Source organism: Apteryx mantelli, chromosome 1 (genome assembly GCF_036417845.1).
Source record: "Apteryx mantelli isolate bAptMan1 chromosome 1, bAptMan1.hap1, whole genome shotgun sequence".
NCBI classification, from domain to species: domain Eukaryota; kingdom Metazoa; phylum Chordata; class Aves; order Apterygiformes; family Apterygidae; genus Apteryx; species Apteryx mantelli.
In genome coordinates this window covers 171,818,340-171,823,835 of record NC_089978.1, presented here as the reverse complement: position 1 = coordinate 171,823,835, position 5,496 = coordinate 171,818,340, and the positions used below count along the sequence as shown (strand labels likewise).

Genomic DNA, 5,496 nt, shown 5'->3' with positions numbered 1-5,496 from the left:
AATAAATTGGAAGAGAAAACCTGGCTTTTTTGCTTTTTTCAAATCCCAGTTGGTTTCTCAAATTCTGTTACATTACTGAATTGAATGAATCTGATATGAAGAAAATATCCTCCCAGCAGAAGAGACGTCAGATTGCCAAAAAGAAATTTAACACTTCAGAAAACTCTGTTTCCAGAGCTCAGCTAGTTATTCCATCAGTTAATTGATTTTCTATAAGAATTCGACTTAAGCAAATACATACAGCCTAAATAGTTCTCCTTACATAACTTAAAGATTTTTAATAGCTTAAGATTAGGAGTTAACATAGGGCAAGATAGTTCATTAAATGCATTTAATCTGAAAACATTAAAATGCATTTATTTTAAATAAGAAAAGCCTCCTGCTATAATCAAAGCCCACCCTTAGGACCTGGAAAAACTGCCCCTCCCTGTCGCTGACAATGATCCTATAGAAACATCTCAGTCGTATCACAGCCTCAGGACTCACTGCAGCTAATGGACCACGTAAGGACAACTCCTAAAATACACGGAGAGCTGAGCAAGAACGGCCCGTACGAGGCCAATCGAACGGCATCAGGGAATTATACCTTCCCTTTTTTTTAGTGCTGTGCTGGTCTTCTGCACTTCTTTTCCCTCTCACTTGCACACTAGTTTGGCTTTCATGGAGCATCTGGGATTTTTTTCTTCCTTCCCGAAGAAACCAACAACTCGGCTCACCCGCCACAAGCTTCAACAATTGTGTTTAAGGTATATCGCCCTGGAAAACAGCGTTAGAGTGTAAAATAAAACAACATTCTTGGACTTTTCTAAATATATACATGGTTTGGTTTACCTTTCAATTATAAAGGCATATTGTCTGTGAAAAAGTATTGTGCTTGAAGATATAAAGATAGATAAATGAGTGTGTGTATACATATGAAGGTTACACACAAACCCACACACACTTGCAGCTTTTGTAAGAGTAGCCTAAAATGAACTAAATCCAGGAACAGATTAAATCAATTACTACTACTACAAAAAAATTGACATCTGGAGACTTTTCCTCAAACTCAGTATGAAGCAGGGAAAGATCCTTCCTTGTGAAACATTCTTTAGCTTGCGTGTTTAATTTTTTTCCTTGACATTTTACAGGATTGATTATTTGCTCTACTGCCGTTTTCAAATATCATTGTTGCTCTTCACCTCCTTCTGCTGTGCTCCGTTGCTTACCCAGTGCCTGGAAAAAGCTTGCTTCTTCTTCTGCTCTCCTCTTCAAAGTGTAATTTGTGGTTTTCTGTGTGAAAGGGCCAACACACATTTATATGTGTATTTCTGTATGTTTTATATCCACACATACATTATATATGTGTGTGTGTGTATATATAATATATATGTATACACACACACACACACACACACACACATATATACACAGAGTATTGTTTGTTGTTACAAATATTTTATACCTAAAAATTGTCAGGAAAAAGGTAATTATGAATAATTTTGGGGTTTTACGTGCAGCAGGGAGCTGGTCTCCCCGGCCCTTGGGGCCGAGTGGGGATGTGCCAGTGCTGCCTGCGCCGGACCAGAACAACTGGCAGGATGGGGGCCGCTCTGCTGAAGCTGGGGAAGCTTTATAAAGCAGGCTCTTAAAATAAAAGCACTCCAGCCAGGTAGCGTGCTTCGCTGGGGTGAAAAAAGAAAAGTAAGGAATTCTGTGTGTCAGAACGAACAGCCTGGAACTATGGGCTCAGGTGTAATTTTTGCATTACCTCATGCCTCCATAATGGGCTTTGGTCTTTCCTAAATCTTCCAGAAGATGCATACATTTACAACGGAGTTCGGCACTGCTATTGCTTTAATTGCATTGCTTTTTAATAAGCCGTTCAGATTTTATTAAATAAGGTCATACCGCGGCCATGGAGAATATTTGAAATGTTACTAGATTATTTTCAGTAATCAAATAAATCAGAAAAGAACAAGGATACTTTATTGCAGAATACAACTTCTATCTTTATTTGAACAGACCAGTTTATAAGCAGAGCCTCATTAATATCAGCCTAATGTAATTCTGTACTTTGTTTTGTATGTGGAACAAATTTTATGAAAATTCACTTTAAAAAATAAGAGATGTGTAGGACTGGAAGAAAGATGAAAAATGAAAAGTGCACCAAATTTAGGATGATTAATCTTTTGGGGAGGAAGTGATACAATCTCTGTCTTCTAGAAAAAAAGTGTGCAAAAGAATTTGTTAAAATCATCAAGGAATATTGAAGAACAAATGAAGTGCAATCAAACAGAGCATTCAATGAGACTAAGAGCAAAAATGTATGATGTCTGTAGGCAAAAGTTAATGGTCTAAAACCAGTGATAGATGAACAGAAATGCCTAGTTCTGAGAGAAGATACTGTTACGTGAGACAGTATGTGAACTAGAACCCCTTCAGAAAGTGGGAGCTGTCTCCAAATGAGGAAAATAATAGTTAAGAATGTATATGCTGGTAGTTAAATGCAAAAGTACAAGAGCACATGCTAAAACGCTCTTGAGAAGCAACTAGCAAATACCACGAAAACCAGTAAAACCCTTTTTAAATATACCAGAAACAAAAAGCCTATCAGCGAGTTAGAAGGGTGGACAGGTAAACAAGGTACAGAATAGATGTTCAGAGAAGTAAGGCCATAGCAAAAAAAAAATTAAAAATACAAAGCCCAAAGCATTCTTTGTGTCAGCCTTCAGCACAGAAAAGCTTGCAGAAGTTTGCACAACAAAGCCTTTATTTACAGGGGTGAGGCTGCGGCATTGTCTCAGATTGAACTGTCAGCAGAGGAGTTTTAGAGCAAATCAATAAAACGAATAGCAACACATTGCCAGGAGCAAGTAACAGTCACTCGAGGCATCTGAGGGAATTCAAACATAAAATTGCTGAACTTTTAACAGCAGTGTGTAACCCATCGCTTACATTGGCCTAAGTTCCAGAGGAATGGAAGGTGGCAAACGTGGCCTCAATTTTTGAAATAATCTCTGGAGGAGAGCCAGGAAACCAGAGAATAGTAAATCTAACTTCCTTCTGAGGCAAGCTGATGGAAGTTATAATAACGAGCAAAATTAGTAGATGTGAATAAATCCAACTGACTGGAGGTGAGTGAACGGAGTTTGTACAAGAAGAAATCATGCCTCACAAATCTAGTACAGCTCTTTGAAAGAATCATTGCGCTTGCAGACAAGGGTGATTGAGCAACATATTACATTTGGATTCCTGAAGCTTTCTACAATATCCCTTCCAAAACAGTCTTAAAGAGACCTAACTTCAGGGGAAACGTTCTGTGCATTAATAACTGCTGAAAAGGGCCAGAATGGATGGCAGCAATAAATGGTGAGGGTTTCCCAGCTGCCCTGGGAATCCCAGGGGGAAGCGTGCTCTCCAACATGTCCAGAAATCGCCCTGGGGAAGCTGAGCAACAGTGAGAGGAGAAAATTTGCTGGTAGTTCAGAATTATTCAGGACAATCGAAACTAAAACAGGCTGCAGAATTTCAAAAGCTTTCGTCATACTGAGCAGGCGATAAAATGGATGATAAAATTCAACCTCATGCTTGACAATCCTTAGTCTTCAAAAAGACAAATGACGTTAGAGGTGGACTAGGAGAGCAGTAGAGAACAAAACAAAAAACACTTATTTTAATGGTGCCATCACACCTTAGAGACAGGGTAGACTTCGTTCTCATAAAGGAGGCAAAAGACTTAGAAAGCTTAAGAGAGAAATGAGCTGAGGTTTCTATGCAAAGGGGTGATTAACATAAGAAAGCAGTTAACACTGGAAAAAAGATGGTCCCAACAGGATACATCAGAAATGTATAAAGATCCTGAACAATATAGAAAAGAGGAGGAGGGACCACTTCAGCTTTTCCCAACACAAGAACTAGGACCATGCACCAGAAGGCTTAAACAGCATGTCTAAAAGAAAGAAGAAGAAATACTTTTCCCCATAGCACACAGTAAAGCTGTGGAATTGCCACAGGATGTCACAGAGGTTTAACAACTACATAGGTTCAAAACAAGATCAGGCAACTCCATGGGGTGAGCTCTGCGGCTGCTAAACACAACCATCCCGCTCAGAAAATCCCTAATCGCTGATTTCCAGAAACGGGGAAAATATAATAGTGTCAGGATTGTTCACGGCCTGTTTCCCATATACTCTCCTGAAGCATCTGCCGCAGCCAGATGGGATAGACGGACCCTCACTCTGACCTGACGCCTCACCCTCACCTTTCCTGTGGGCTTTCGGTCGCTTTAGCAATTAGTTACCAAGCTTTGCTGGGGCAAGAGGGCGACTGGCCTGTTGCTGTGCCCATACTCAGGTGCACGGAAAAAGTAAGATTAAAAAAAAAGAGTGAGATTCTCCCAAACTTTGACAGATCTTGGCGTAAGTGAGAACAGCTGAAGCCTGCGCTGGTAAGACATAGGGAGAGATAATCCCTCAACCTGGAGAGAGGTGACTTTAGTCGGTGTTGGTAGAAAACACAACCAACGTGGTGGGCGGAAGGGCGATAATTAATCACATTGTTAATGACAGAGCCTGAGCTGTCACAGACCAGGTTGCAATGGCATTAAAGGATCAGCGCTGGGGTCACTGGCGGGGCGCTGCACGTCCCCTTTGGGCTTCCCCTGCACTGTGTCTGCACAGGGATTAACACTTTCCCTTTCAAACATTTAAGCTTCATGGGCTCGACAGGCCTTAAAAGAGACAGGAATAGGGGAAGGGGGTGAGGAACTGTGTCTAGAAACATAAGAATTGTAGTCAGCAGAACGCTCACAGTCATTTTTAATGACACAAAATCCTACCTGAAGCTGAAAGAACTAGGCTGAACCCGGCTGCTCTCCCCCAGTGCAAGTGGCAGCTTTGCCGGGTACCGAGGGAGCCGCTTTGCCGTAGGCAGTCCTCCAACTCCTGGGAACTGCTGCTCTCTGGTGCCCGTCTTCCAAACAGAAACCCCGGCAGTTCCTCTTTCGTTCTCCTTGCCCCGCATTTAATGGTGCTCCTGAATCACATCGTTTAAAAAAAAAAAAAATTAAGATGCAGAAATGCCCGTTCAGATGCACATCCTTTCTCATTAAGTGTTGGCAGATGGCGTGTAACTGAGTCGCAAAATGGGCCGCCGCGATATGTAAGGGAGCTGGAGTCAATTTGCAGGCTGTGCTGAGTGGTGCAGCACCACGTGCTCCAAGCATGCGACAGGCACGGCAAAGAAAAGTCTCATTTTGGCAGTGAGGAGAGTTTAATTTAAACATTTTCAATGGAAAATGTCTGGACTCCTCATTTCAAGACCATTTACATCCTGACATTGACAGAGGCAGCTTGAAAATGGGGTTAAATCATCTGAAATTGAAACAAAGCACTCCTTTTGGAGCTGGATGGGTCGAATCATTGTTTCGCAGGGAGACTGTTTGCTTTAAAAGGAGAATAAATCCTGTGTTGGCTCCCTACAGTCACAAGGGCCTTTTTGATGCATTTTGCAAGT

At 41.4% G+C, this 5,496-nt stretch overlaps 1 long non-coding RNA gene across 1 annotated transcript; it reads right to left on the bottom strand.

Moving 5' to 3' along the window:
- Window positions 1–740: 740 nt before the first annotated feature.
- LOC106488535 (uncharacterized) lies at window positions 741–5,087 on the bottom strand. Its single transcript, XR_001293216.1, has 3 exons — window positions 4,820–5,087; window positions 1,209–1,272; window positions 741–756 (listed from the first exon to the last, which is right to left on the bottom strand). It is a non-coding gene; the product is annotated as an uncharacterized lncRNA (long non-coding RNA).
- Between the last annotated feature and the right edge of the window lie 409 nt (window positions 5,088–5,496).